The 15,474-nt window shown below is 40.3% G+C and overlaps 1 long non-coding RNA gene across 3 annotated transcripts in view; it reads left to right on the top strand.

Moving 5' to 3' along the window:
- LOC133261008 (uncharacterized) overlaps positions 1-15,474 on the top strand; it is a 90,697-nt gene that overhangs the window by 49,418 nt on the left and 25,805 nt on the right. Inside the window, exons 2-4 of one of the 3 annotated variants that reach the window (XR_009741022.1) lie at positions 6,020-6,086; positions 10,527-10,749; positions 10,986-11,103. This is a non-coding gene — a long non-coding RNA (uncharacterized LOC133261008). The remainder of the gene's footprint in view (positions 1-6,019; positions 6,087-10,526; positions 10,750-10,985; positions 11,104-15,474) is intronic. The other 2 variants (XR_009741021.1, XR_009741020.1) reach the window with 2 other exon arrangements.

Here is a 15,474-nt window from a genome sequence, read left to right as displayed (position 1 = left end):
AATAGCCCATGTTCCTTGCTTTGCAACTTTAAGTACATTTTCTACTTTGATTCCTAACTTGACCATGTGATTCTCCTTGGCCAGTGAAATGTTAGTAAACATGACATAGTAGTTGGAAAAGATCTTGTGCTTTGGGCTGTTGGAGTTCTGGTGCCATGTTAAAAGTGAGGCTTACCTTCTGGATGAGGAAAGAATTATATAGCTTAGCCACTTTAATGGCTCTAGCCACCATCACCACTTGTCAGACATGTGAGTGTGGCCATCCGGAACCAATCACCCACAGCTAACCTGCCAACTGGCCACAGATACATGAATGATCCTAGCTAGGATCAGCCAAAAGAAATACCCAGAAAAGCATGAGCTAAAGAGTTTGTTTTAAGCCACTTCATTTTAGGTTTATTTGTTACACAGCATTGGGTAGCTGATACAAGCTACAATATGGATTGGTTTGCTGTGGGGGTATAACTACCATCTTGTGATTCTCTTGATCACTGTTCTAGAGCTGTCTTTTGCTTTTTTCCTAAATGCGATCTCTTGTTTCCAGTAACCCACATCTTCCTTTTGGTTGGTTCATCCAGTGACTTCCCAAGAAAAGGTATATGATAAGTAAATTGTTTAAGGTCTTGCATGTCTGAAAGTGTCTTTTTAAAGAAATTCTCACATTTAAATGATAATTTGGCTGGGTGTAGAACTCTGCATGCGTGCTCAGTTGAGTCTAGCTCTTTATGACCCCATGGACTCCTCAGTAAGACCTGACTGGGGGTTCTAAATGCTGATAACATAATGGAGAAAGAATGTGTTGATCCAATGGGGAGTTGGTATGTGGAAAAGACTGTAAAGGCTAATACACCAGCAGAACCCCTTCAAGTTCTTTCAGGATATTTCCCTGTCCCTGGACTCAGCTTCTCCCAGGGATGCATGTAGCCCAGTTGGTTCGAGTTTTTGGCATAGCTGGATTTAGCTTCTCTAGAACCACATCTAACACTCCCTACATTTCTGGCAGTCCCAGAGCTATTCCTTCAATTGACCAGGCTCAGAATGTAAAAATTATTTCTGAGTCTTAGCCCTGTCTAGTCCTCACATCTGCCTGATGGATCTTTTTTCATTCTTAATCTCTTTCTCTTATTTCACTCCTTCCTTTTCTCTGCCACCCATAATTTATAAGGCACTCATTAAAATAAACCCATAATAGTCCTTCAGTTAGATCTCTTTGCCTCTTTCCACCCCTCCTAAGAGTCCTGCCCTTGGCACCAGATTTCTCATCCTCTTTTTTTTTTTTTTAAAAAAACTATTTATTTTTATTTATTTGGCTGTGCTGGATCTTAATTGTGACATGCAGGATCTTCAATCTTTATTGCGCCATGCAGAATCTTTCATTGCAGCATGTAAACTCTTAGTTGCAGCATGTGGGATCTAGTTCCCTGATCAGGGATTGAACCTGGGACCCCAGCATTGGAAGCACAGAGTCTTAGTCACTGGACACCAGGGAAGTCCTTATTTCTCATGTTTTTGATGCATTTCACTGTGTAATGCTGTAAGACCAAGGAATGTATGAACATTCCCAGCAGACTTTCCATCCTGGCATTTCAAATAGGCACTGCCTTCCTCAGCAAACCCAGTGGTTCACCTACGGCCAGTGTCACTGTGGGTTTCAGGCAGGTGGTATTTTCTGTCCTTCTGTGAACAGACAGTGTTCACACTCCCCCCACTGCCTTTACACTCAGGGTGCCCAATCACAGCTCAGCTCAGTTCAGTTTAGTCGCTCATTTCATGTCTGACTCTTTGCAACTCCAAGAATTGCAGCACACCAGGCCTCCTTATCCATCACCAACTCCCAGAGTTTACTCAGACTCATGTCCATTGAGTCGGTGATGCCATCCAGCCATCTCATCCTCTGTTGTTCCCTTCTCCTCCCGCCCCCAATCCCTCCCAGCATCAGAGTCTTTTCCAATGAATCAACTCTCCGCATGAGGTGGCCAGAGTATTGGAGTTTCAGCTTTAGCATCAGTCCTTCCAAAGAACACCCAGGACTAATCTCTTTTAGAATGGACTGGCTGGATCTCCTTGCAGTCCAAGGGACTCTCAAGAGTCTTCTCCAACACCACAGTTCAAAAGCATCAATCACAGCCACACTTCAAAGTCCATCTCCTCCTAAAAATCTCTGCTGATATTCCTGGCTGACGATGATTCATTCCTTGTCTGGCCTTCTTCAGGTGCAAGGACATTTAGATGAGATGGATTTGCCATGAAGCTAATGGGGCTTCCAGGCTTCCCAGGTGGCACTAGTGGTAAAGAACTTGCCTGCCATGCAGAAGATGTAAGAGACGCAGGTTCAACCACTGGGTCAGGAAGATCCCCTGGAAGAGGGCGTGGCAACCCACTCCAGTATTCTTGTCTGGAGAATTCCACGAGCAGAGGAGCCTGACAGGCTACAGTCCATAGAGTAGCAAAGAGTCGGACATGACTGATGGGACTAAGCGCGTGCACACACACACACACACAAAATGAGGCTTCCATTTGAAGGCTCCCTTCTTGGGACAGTTCCCTCCAAAAACTTTAGGCCTAACTTTTATTTATACTTTACTATTTTTTCTGAAAGAAGATCTTTCAAGTTGTAAAAGCCTGAGGTCCTACATAGTGTGGCTCTGTCCCTGAATTTGGGCAGTTAATTATATTCTTTCCTTTCCCTGAAGTATTTTCTAATTGATTAGTATTAAACAAATTTGTTTTCCAAATTTGGTGTGAGCTTCTTGCTACATAATGTTGTCTAATGTATAGCGTAGTAATTAAAAGGGTCATCAGTAGAGTCCCTCAGAGCTATATCCAAAATTATCTCTACCATTTCTTGCTCTGTTGCATGTTTTATTTCTCCACTTGATTGAGCCTCAGTTTCTTTATTTGTTAAGTGGGAATGATTATAGCAAGGGCTACATTATGACTTTCTGAGGCCCAAAGGCATTTTGCCCTCATGGATGCTTACTCCATAAAAAATATTATAAATTACATTTTATGGCTGTGAGAAAAACTAATATCCAGGGAAGATTATATTCCTTTATTTTCCCTTCTGATTCTAAAAGAAACTTAAACATTTTCATGGACCTCTAAAAGCATTGTGGGTCCTAGGCATTGTACCTAATGAGCATAATGGATAAGTTGGTCCTGATTACAGTCTCCACAGAAGGTAAATCTGGTAAATAATAAATGAGACAGTGCATGTAGAGCATTTAATAAAGTGCATGGCACGTATTAAGTGCTCAGTAGATGGTAGCTATTATTACTGGGTTGGCCAAAAATTTCATTTGGGTTCTTTGGGTTTTTCCACGAGATGGTAAGGAAAAACCCGAACGAACTTTTTGGCCAACCCAACATTTTTGTTATTTGTCATTATTTCATTCCTCTTTTATATCTTTCAAAATGAATAACAGAAGATAAACGCTTCCTTGAGCAACTGAACTGAACTGATGACAAATTGAAATTATAATGGATTAACCACACTTACAGCCATACAAAAATGGAGTCAGGTGGCCATTGAGGATCTGATCTCAGACACATCTCCACACCATGAGAACTTGAGCTCTATTTGAACTGTACCAGATCCAAAGACACTACCAGTTGTATTCAAAACAACACTTGCCAGCTGCAACCTTGTGGTCTCAAGGTCTCCCTTTGTAACTAGGCAACCTTTTTAGACTCCAACCAATTCTTACTTAATAAGCACCCTTACTTCTTTCCAGCTCCAATTATAATTCTTGAAAAATAATTCAAGTAACTCATAGTAATCTTCAGTTTTCTTCCCTTATAAGCCATTTTGTGATCTGGGAGAACACAATTCAACTGCTTCTTGAATCTGTGTATCCTGCAGTCCTGCTGCTGCTGCTGCTGCTAAGTCACTTCAGTCATGTCTGACTCTGTGCGACCCCATAGACGGCAGCCCACCAGGCTCCCCATTCCCTGGAATTCTCCAGGCAATACCAGGCTCCTCCATCCATGGGATTTTCCAGGCAAGAGTACTGGAGTGGAGTGCCATTTGCCTTCTCCACCTGCAGTTCTAACAAACCCCAAATTAGCACTTTTTAATTTCAATCAGTTCTCTGTTTCTGAAGCTTGATTAACAACCCCTGTTCTAGGAACTTCCCTGGTGGTCCAGTGGTTAAGACTCCACCTTTCAATGCAGGGAACATCAGTTTGATCCCTGGTCTCAGAAGATCCCACATGCCATGGAGTCACTAAGTCCGAGAGCCATAGCTACTGAGCCCACGAACCACAACTACTGAGCCACACACCCTAGGGCCTGTGCTCCACAACGAGAGAAGCCACCCCAGTGAGAAGCCTGAGCACCACAACTAGAGAATAGCCCCACTTGCCACAACTAGAGAAAGCCTGCATGCAGTGATGAAGACCCACTGGAGCCAAAAAAACAAAACCCTATTCTAGCTTTTAAGGAACTTCCAGAACAGATGCACATACAGCACTAGAAGAGAACATTTTCAGGACTGAATAAGTACTGCTGGCATTGAGCATTCAGAGGAGGAAGCAGTCACTATAGGCTGAGGTTTTGAGAGAGGCCTCACAGTGAAGAGTGACAGCTGATTCATGAAAGAAGGTAGACCTAGGATGTGTCATGGCCAGGAAAAAAGAACACAGGACTGGGTCTAGGAATAAAACTGGTTTTGCCATTCATTAGCTTGGTTTCTTTGAAAATGAAGATACAGAAAAATATAAATCTGTCAACATCTACTCTAAACAAAACAAATTTGGTATAAGAATATTAATATTTACAAAAATATAATTTAATGCAAAAAGAAGGATATAATATTAAGATAAGCAATTGTCTACCAGGAGGATAGAATCATCATGTACTTGTATGTATTGCCCCCTTGCACCCCCAAAAAACAGCCTTGAAATATGTTAATCCCCAAACTGGGAGAATTTAAGACATCTCTCTCAGATAATGATGGACCAAGCATTTAAAACATTGATAAGGATAATGAATAATTGATTTGAACAACAAGAAGGGGAAACTGAAGCACAGAGCTTCAGTGAAATAGCTTGTCCAAGACTATATAGCTAGTGACAGAGCAGAGATTCAAACCCAGGAAATCTTTTGTTGCCAGCCTGCGGCTAAAGTGGAATTATGCAAATGTATTTATATAAAAGTATTAAAAACAAGTCAACTAAGCATTCAATATTCAACTCAACAAGTTTGAAAATAGATAAACCCCCCAAAGAGGAAGCAAACAAAAACTCTAAACACCCAAAGCTGGTTCTTTGAAAAGCCTATAAAAATAGGTTTCTTTATTGACAGAGAAACTCAAAGAGAATGAAAATATGAGAGAAAAAGATGTGAGTAAAGAAAGAGACATAACTAGAGAAATATCAGAGAATTTAAAATTATGGATGAATAGTATGAAGAATTTTTTACCAATAAACTGAAAAGTTAAAGTGTATTTTTTTCTAGAAAACAAAAGTTAACAAAGTTGCCAAAAAAAAAAAGATGAACCAATACCCAATAAAGAAATGGAAAGTACTCAGGACTCTTGCAACACTCCTTTTTTCACTTACAAAAAGAGAAGGTACAGAAAATTTTATGGTGCATATTAAAAAACCTTTAAAGAAATGATAATCCAAAGTTTTAGAGATTTACAATTACAAGCAGAAAAAGGAGGGGGAAGAAAGCCATGAACTTTGTTTTATGAAGGTTTAACTACCTTTTCACCAAAATGGGACAAGAGCAATACAAGGAAAGGAAAGATGAAATTTTTCGAGGTAAAATTAACAGAGATCTTTTAGTCTGAGATCCAGTGAAATGTGTTTGCTATATGGAAGTAGAAGGCAGAGGGAATCTTAACTCAATGAAACTGCTGGGTTCTCCTCACCGACTAGCTTCCCAGATTATGAAGAATGAGGCATCAGCGTTCTGCATCATCATCCAAATTGGATCCTTCTATGACCCGAAGAAATGAGTTTTTATTTCCCAGTGCCATTACTATTGATACTTTGCTGTTCTTCTTGACCTTAGGTAGAGTGGAACATGACTGAGCACCATTATAACCTCACTGGGATACCACACAGACAGTACTCTACAGGTAATCTAGTATTAGATTAGAAATTATTAGAAACTGCAAGAGTTTTGTGGGACCCAATGACTCGAAGCTCCTTCTACAGCAAAGCTTCAACTAGATCAGCTATTGCACAACAGGACTGCTTTTGATTTCAGCTGCTTTTGTTCCTCCTCTTTGGTCACATGCCTTATTCTTTCTATTTTTATAGTCAACAGTTGGCTAAGTAGCAAGTTCACAAAAGGTACTTGCAGGGTGTCATTTGTCAAAAGCTCTTTTAGTTTTAATTAGTTAGTTAATTTAGTCTTCTTTATGCTATGGATAAAAAGGCTCTTTGTATCAGAGAGATGGTACTTACTATGTTTTAGCTTTTCCTACTTTTCAACAATAATCCAACTGATAAGAGTTTTAAGAGCCATTTCATTTTATAGCATATGTATATAATTATATAATTTTCTATTTACCTATGGAAGACAGCATTGAATATTCATTAGGAATAAAGGCTTTGGAGTCAGAAAAGATGGGATTTAAGTCTTGGCTCTAATAGAAAATGGTGTGGAAATAAACACACCCAGTTGTTAATAGAGGTTACCTCTGGAGGCCAGCAGGCACTCCACTTTTACTTTACCCCCTCTGGATTTAATGAGCATATGAACTTTTTTAACTTGAAAAGAAGAGAAGGGAAGGAAAGGAATAGGAAGAGAGCTAATTTTGTGACCAGAGGCAAACAATTCTGCCTCTCTGTACTGCAGGTTACTCATGCATTATATAGAGAATACTGAAGGATTATTATGAGGAATACAGGAGATAAATGCATATAAAAAATTTTGCACTTCACTTGGCACAAATTCAGCATCCAATAACTGTTCACTGTTACCCCTAGCAAAATACCTAACTCAATATTTGCCATATAGTAAGTGCTCAAAAAATGGTAAGTAGTCAAACAAACAAACAAAATATGATAAGTATTCCTTCTTTTTTTTCCCCAGTTTTATTGAGATATAACTGTATAAGTTTAAGGCATACAGAATAATGATTTGACTTACATTCATCATGAAATTATGACTACAGTAAGTTTAGTGAACACCCATCATCTCATATAGATAGAAAATTAAAGAAATAGAAAAAAAATTTCTTTGTGATGAGAACTCTTAGGATTTACTCTCTTATAAGTTTGTATATATAACATACCACAGAGTTAGTTGTACATTATATCACAGTGTTAATTGTACATTATAGGTACTTACTTATCTTATAACTGGAAGTTTGTACCTTTTGACTAATGTTCATCCAATTCCTCCTTTCTCTTCCCTCCTCTGATAATCACAATCTGATCTCTTTTTCTATGAGTTTGTTTTTGAAATAAATTGTAGCTACAACACTGTTAGCACATGACACAGTGATTCAGTATCTCTATACATTTCAAAATTGTCACTACACTAAATCTAGTTACCATCTGTCACAATACAAGATATTACATAGTTATTGACTATTTCTGCACACTATACATTTCATACCCATGATTCATTTATTTTGTAACTGGAAGTTTGTTCCTCTTAATTTTCCTCACTTATTTCTCTCCTCTTAGCCTCACCCCCCACAAATGATAGGTATTCTTACTAAGTACATTTTTAAATTTTATTTTTCTTGTTCTTGTCTATATCTGAAAAGTTTTCCTTGTATTTTGCTTTGAGTTATTTGCAATTGGTTCTTTGTTTTTAAAAAATAAAGGCCCAAATTGAAGGACAGTTTTTGAACTGGCCTAAACTCTTCAAAAGTGTTAATGTCATAAAAATAAAGATTGAGAAGCTATTAATGCTAATTTTCTGATACTTATCATTGAATATAATTAGTTACTAAATAAATGTAGAAACCCTGTGATCCATTGCTAATATAATATAAACTGATGTGACTGTCCTGAAGGATATTTTGGCCAAATCTTTCAAAAACAGAAATGAATATATCCCTTGACTCAGAAATTCCACTTTTAAGAAATTATCCTATAAAGATGCTTCCATTTGTGTGAAATGAAATGATACAAATAAAACAATATATTCTTTGTGTGAACAAAGTTTAGAAACTTGCTGGACCATCAGTAATGTGATACTTAAATAAATTCTAATACACTCAAACAATAGAGTACTGCTTTGAGTGTACTTTTCTGGAAAGAATTCTGAGAGAAGGGAAGTTAAGAGAATAAGGCAAAGTACAGAACATTGGGTAGAATATGCCCCCATTTGTGTGTGGGGAAAATGTATGTGTGTATGCATATGCATATATGCCGGAGAAGGCAATGGCACCCCACTCCAGTACTCTCGCCTGGAAAGTCCCATGGACGGAGGAGCCTGGTAGGCTGCAGTCCATGGGGTCACTCAGGTTGGACACGACTGAATGGCTTCACTTTCACTTTTCACTTTCATGCATTGGAGAAGGAAATGGCAACCCACTCCAGTGTTCTTGCCTGGAGAATCCCACGGACGGGGGAGCCTGGTGGGCTGCCGTCTATGGGGTCGCACAGAGTCGGTCATGACTGAAGCGACTTAGCAGCAGCAGCAGCAGAGGGCCTGGTGGAGAAGGCAATGGCACCCCACTCCAGTACTCTTGCCTGGAAAGTCCCATGGACGGAGGAGCCTGGTAGGCTGCAGTCCATGGGGTCACTAAGAGTCGGACACGACTGAGCGACTTCACTTTCACTTTTCACTTTCCTGCATTAGAGAAGGAAATGGCAACCCACTCCAGTATTCTTGCCTGGAGAATCCCACGGACGGGGGAGCCTGGTGGGCTGCTGTCTATGGGGTCGCACAGAGCTGGACACGACTGAAGCTACTTAGCAGCATGCATATATGCATTGATTTTTATATGCATCTATTTATAGTTTATATTAAAATATATTAATATATATATTTGTGGGTCTTCCTGGGTGGCACTAGTGATAAGGAATCTGCCTGCTGATGCAGGGGATGCAAGAGATGCAGGTTCGATCCTTGGGTTGGGAAAATCCCTTGCAGTAGGAAATGGCAACCTGCTCCAGTATTCTTGCCTGGAAAATTCCATGGACAGAGGAGCCTGGTGGGCTGCAGTCCCTGCGGTTGCAAAGAGTCAGACATGACTGAGAAGCTGAATACACGTGCATACCTACAGTTGTATACTTATATATGTCCATGTACATACTTTTTAATACATTGATACATGTATGTATTTGTAAAAACATAGTATACCTCTAATGATGCTTTTAAAAAGAATTGAGGATACTGTTAGCTCCAGAAAGGAAACTGAGTTACTGGGAGATAGAAAGTGGGTGTGACTTACTTATCTTGGTATGTACCATTTTGTATTTTGTGCAATGTACAGGTATTATGTATTAAAAAAACACTAAAGAATAGAGACAATGCAGAATGTTGGAGAGTCAATATGAAATCAGTTGAAAGAAGTGAACATTTATTTGTTAATGACATGAGTACAAGCAGATGGAAAGAGAACTGTACTGAACAATTCTCCAAATATAGAGACCATCTACTGGAGAAAGTCAGACAAACGTGGCATGTCCAAAAATCTGTTTCCAGTTTAAAGCATATCTTTTCATGGAGTAAGGATGTTCACATGATTCATTTCTTCATTTAAAAAAAAAAAAACTAAGGTAAAGGGGTTAATTTTATTGTATATGAATTAAACTTCAATTAAAAATATAATGAATTTTTAGGAGGTTAATAATGATGACTCATTCATACCATGGAATACTGCTCAGCAATAAATAGAAAGGAAGTATTGATACACGCACAAGTTGGATGAATCATCCAGGCATTGTGCTTATTGAAAAAAGCTTGTCTCAAGAGGTTACATGCTGTAAGATTCCATTTATATGGCTTTCTCAGAGACAAACTGTAAAAAAGAAGAAAGATAGTGGTTTTCAGGGACTGGGAGTGAGTGACTATAGAGGGATGGTAGGAGAGAGTCTTTTTTGGAGGGTGGATGATGGGATGGTTCTATATCCTGGCCATGGAGGTAGTTGCAGGAATCTATACATGTGTTAAAATTCATAGAACTTTACCTCAAAGGCAAAAAATCAAAATAGCTATATAATAATATATAAACTAAAAATGTTTTAGGTTAAAACGCACACATACACTTAAATGTGGGGGTTCTTGCAAGAGCTATCTCCAAGCTAGAGTTCATAACTTTAGCATTTAAATTTTGCTTCTATACCAAGAGTCAGCAGGGTTTGGCTCGTGATTTGATATTGCGATCATATTGTCTTATTCAACATGACAACCCTAACCTTCTCCATGATTCTCTTAGAAAGAGTCAGGGAGTATTTAATAATTCCAGAGTCTCATTATTACAGGAACACAGTGGCTACACATTGTAATTTCCCTCTCATGTAAATGCACCAGCCAAGTTGACATTGGTGGATGGTCATGACACACCCTGTAACACAGTTTTATGGTTCCTTGTTACAACACACCTTAGGTGCTAGTATGAAGATGACTCAACGGAAGTAAGGATTCCAGGGCAGTGTCAGATCTGAAAAAGCAATTCCAGTACCAGTTCCTTGTCTCACAGTGGCTTGGCAACTTCACCTCTCTCAAAGTAGAGAGGAAAATCAAGTCAAACAGGCCTTCCTGAAACATGGCGTGAAACACCACATGTCACCTTTGTTCCTGGAGGAGACACTAAACAAGTACTTGTTGAGGTAAACTATTACATATTCTCCCCATTTCTCACCTAAGCAGTTGGAAGTTAACCATCTTCTTGAAGACATGAAAAGAGCAAAACAGCTACCTGGCATTCTTATATTTCCCCTGCTGGTAATTCTCTCATAGCCTACTTATTTTACACATTTCTTCTAGACTTCAACACAAATAGCTCTAGGAAAAGCCACTTGTTATAGAGCAAAATGGGCTGATGGTTCGAATTATCCATCCACAGAAGAAGAAATGATCCTGAAGAGAAAGCTGCATAAAGTATTTCCTGGTTGAAAAGGCTCTGGAATCAGCGTCTAGAATTTGAATCTCAACTCTGAAGTGCATCAGCTGTGTGACCTTAGGTAAGTAACTAAACTTCTCTGGCCTCAGTTTTCTCTCTGTTCATTACAGGTGCTAAAGGAGCCTACTGAACTGGGGGTAAGATTAAATCACATAATGGCCATAATGCGTCTAGTAGGAGGCTTGTGTGTGTGTTTGGTTGCTCAGTTGTATCTGGCTCTGTAACCCCTGGGACTGTAACCCACCAGGCTCCTCTGTCCATAGAATTCTCCAGGCAGAAATACTGGAGTGGGTTGCCATTTCTTCTCCAGGAGATCCTCCTGACCCAGGGATCAAACCTGTGTTTCCTACGTCTCCTGCATTGGCAGGCAGATTCTTTACCAGTGCACCACCTGAGAAGCCCAGTAAATAGCTTAGAGAGGCTTAATGCATATTCAGGACCTGTGAACCATTTTCACATGCTAAGTCATTAATGCGACCAGGAAGGGGTGGAAGTTTCCAGGAAGGTGTTTAAATTCCTTTTGCTGCCCAGTTCATCTAATGTGTTTAGGGTGACCTACAACAGGGGCTGCTGCCTGCTTCCCTGTTGGCATGGTGTCCTGTTCCCTTATGTCCTTTTCTGATCTGCCAATCAATCTGGGAATCTAATCATCCCTGAGTTTTTAGTGACTTTGACTTCTCCACTTAGAGAATGATGGTGTAAGTAGTGTACCTTAGGCTGGGAGCAGCTGGGGCCAATCAGCAGTCTTCAGGTAGCACCTCTTACCACACAAGTCAGCCCCAAAGCCTGGGCTATGACCCCTTTGTGAACTGGCCACCACCTTGCGCTCCCTTCTCATGGTCCAGGGTCCTTCTACACATTGATGATACTCATCTTTCTACTTCCCTTCCTTTTCTCTCCTTCCCTCCCAGACCAGAGTGGAATCAGTTCAGTCGTTCAGTCATGTCCGACCTTTGCGACCCCATGAACTGCAGCACGCCAGGCCTCCCTGTCCATCACCAACTCTCAGAGTCCACCCAAACCCAATCCAACCATCTCATCTTCTGTCATCCCCTTCTCCTCCTGCCCTCAATCTTTCCCAGCATCAGGGTCTTTTCCAATGAGTCAGCTCTTCGCATGAGGTGGCCAAAGTATTGGAGTTTCAGCCTCAGTATCAGTCCTTCCAGTGAACACCCAGGACTGATCTCCTTTAGGATGGACTGGTTGGATCCCCTTGCAGTCCAAGGGACTCTGCAACACCACAGTTCAAAAGCATCAATTCTTTGGCCCTCAGCTTTCTTTATAGTCCAACTCTCACATCCATACATGACCACTGGAAAAACCATAGCCTTGACTAGACGGACCTGTGTTGGCAAAGTAATGTCTCTGCTTTTTAATATGCTATCTAGGTTGGTCATAACTTTCCTTCCAAGGAGTAAGTGTCTTTTAATTTCATGGCTGCGGTCACCATCTGCAGTGATTTTGGAGCCCAGAAAAATTAAGTCTGACACTGTTTCCACTGTTTCCCCATCTATTTCCCATGAAGTGATAGGACCAGATGCCATGATCTTCATTTTCTGAATGTTGAGCTTTAAGCCAACTTTTTCACTCTCCTCTTTCACTTTCATCAAGAGGCTTTTCAGTTCCTCTTCACTTTCTGCCATAAGGGTGGTGTCATCTGCATATCTGAGGTTATTGATATTTCTCCCGGCAATCTTGATTCCAGCTTGTGCTTCTTCCAGCCTGTGCTTCTTCCAGCCCAGTGTTTCTCATGATATACTCTGCATATAAGTTAAATAAGCAGGGTGACAATATACAGAACTTGACGAACTCCTTTTCTTATTTGGAACCAGTCTGTTGTTCCATGTCCAGTTCTAACTGTTGCTTCCTGATCTGCATACAGATTTCTCAAGAGGCAGGTCAGGTGGTCTGGTATTCCCATCTCTTGAAGAATTTTCCACAGTTTATTGTGATCCACACAGTCAAAAGCTTTGGCATAGTCAATAAAGCAGAAATAGATGTTTTTCTGGAACTCTCTTGCTTTTTCCATGATCCAGCAGATGTTGGCAATTTGATCTCTGCTTCCTCTGCCTTTTCTAAAACTTGAACTTCAGCTTGAACATCTGGAAGTTCACGGTTCGTGTATTGCTGAAGCCTGGCTTGGAGAATTTTAAGCATTACTAGTATGTGAAATGAGTGCAATTGTGCAGTAGTTTGAACATTCTTTGGCATTGCCTTTCTTTGGGATTGGAATGAAAACTGACCTTTTCCAGTCCTGTGGCCACTGCTGAGTTTTTCAAATTTGCTGGCATATTGAGTGCAGCACTTTCACAGCATCGTCTTTCAGGATTTGAAATAGCTCAGCTGGAATTCCATCACCTCTACTAGCTTTGTTCGTAGTGATGCTTCCTAATAATAGAATGGAATAGGGCTCATTAAAGCCTTATAGGGATAGTGCCAATGAAGAACTTTCCAGATCTGGACTTGGTCCAGAGAAGACTCATTAATAAAGATCAACTGGGAACTTCCCTGGCAGTTCAGTGGCTAAGATTTCACCTTCCAATGCAAGGAGTGTGGGGCTCAATGCCTAGTCGGGAAGCTAAGATCCCACATGCCTTGCAACCAAAAAACCAAAATTTAAAACAGAAGCAATGTTGAACAAATTCAATAAGAACTTTAAAAAGGGTCCACATCAAAAAAAAAAACAAAAATCTTAAAAAGATTGACTGTACACTCTGGGAGCCTATAGGTAACTGCTGCTTCCATTGATGTTTACTATTTATTGCTTCCTCATAATCTTTGGGAGAAGGCAATGGCAACCCACTCCAATACTCTTGCCTGAAAAATCCCATGAACGGAGAAGCCTGGTAGGCTGCAGTCCATGGTGTCACAAAGAGTCTAACACAACTGAGTGACTTCACTTTCACTTTTCACTTTTATGCATTAGAGAAGGAAATTGCAACCCACTGCAATACTCTTGCCTGGAGAATCCCAGGGACAGCAGAGCTTGGTGGGCTGCTGTCCATGGGGTCACACAGAGTCAGACACGACTGAAGCCACTTAGCAGCAGCAGCAGCAGCGTAATCTTTGAGTGGCTATCTTGCCAATTTAGGAAGGCTGAGGAAAAATTACTTTGCCAACAAAAGTCCTTCTAGTTAAGGCTATGGTTTTTCCAGTAGTCATGTATGGATGTGAGAGTTGGACTGTGAAGAAAGCTGAGTGCTGAAGAATTGATGCTTTTGAACTGTGGTGTTGGAGAAGACTCTTGAGAGTCCCTTGGACTGCAAGGAGATCCAACCAGTCCATTCTGAATGAGATCAGTCCTGGGTGTTCTTAGGAAGGAATGATGCTAAAGCTGAAACTCCAGTATTTTGGCCACCTCATGCGAAGAGTTGACTCATTGGAAGAGACTCTGATGCTGGGAGGGACTGGGGGCAGGAGGAGAAGGGAACAACAGAGGATGAGATGGCTGGATGGCATCACCAACTCGATGGACATGAGTTTGAGTGAACTCCAGGAGTTGATGATGGACAGGGAGGCCTGGCGTGCTGCAATTCATGGGGTCGCAAAGAGCCCAACATGACTGAGTGACTGAACTGAACTGAAGGAAAAATTCCTATAAATGTTATTTTCTACCACATGATATATTTACTATTTGGCTTGAAATTTTGATTTTTGTGTTTCTTATAAAAATATAAATAAAATCACTACTGTTTTCAGGCCAAACACAGATTATTGTACAACAGTCTACTGTGTATAAGAAGAGTATCACACAAGTTGGAAGGGTTAATTCTAGAAGAATTTGACACAACACTATAATAACACAGTATTAATAATGGAACTAGGAATGAAAAAGGAATCCATTAAGTCTTCAGAATCTGTGAATATGCGATGGTACACAGCAAGGGGGAATGAAGGATGCAGATGGAATGAAGATTGCCAAGGGGCTGACTTCAAAGAACTGATATTTTCCTGATTATCTGGTTCAGCTACATGAAATCACAAATCCAGGGAGGCAGGAAAGGAAGTTAGGCAGAAATTTGAAGGAGCTTTACAGGAAACCCTGCTCCTCTTCTCAGCAGATTTCTCCAGCTATTGTTCTATTAGTCTCTCTCCCTTCATTGCTTAACTTATTGAAAGAATTGTCTATGTTCTCTGCCCAGACTTTCCTCACTTCTCATTCATGACTTAATCTATGATGTTTTTGCCTTTACGTTGTATTGAAATTGTGTTTTCCAAGGTCACCAATTACCTCCTTGTAGCTAAATCCAGTGACTATTTTTTGCCTTCTTCTCTTAGAGATTTCTGATAACTCCTCTGTCATAAGATAATTTTACTTATTCTGATTTGTGTGGTTTTACACTTCCCCATTTCTCCTTCAGCCTCTCTGGATGTTCCTCCTGGAGGTCAGTGCTTCCCTTGCCTTTCCGCTAAATAATACTTATGATTGGCC

Source organism: Bos javanicus, chromosome 2, assembly GCF_032452875.1.
Source record: "Bos javanicus breed banteng chromosome 2, ARS-OSU_banteng_1.0, whole genome shotgun sequence".
Taxonomy (NCBI): domain Eukaryota; kingdom Metazoa; phylum Chordata; class Mammalia; order Artiodactyla; family Bovidae; genus Bos; species Bos javanicus.
Note: the sequence above shows the minus strand (reverse complement) of the source record. Positions and strands in the feature narration are given on the sequence as shown.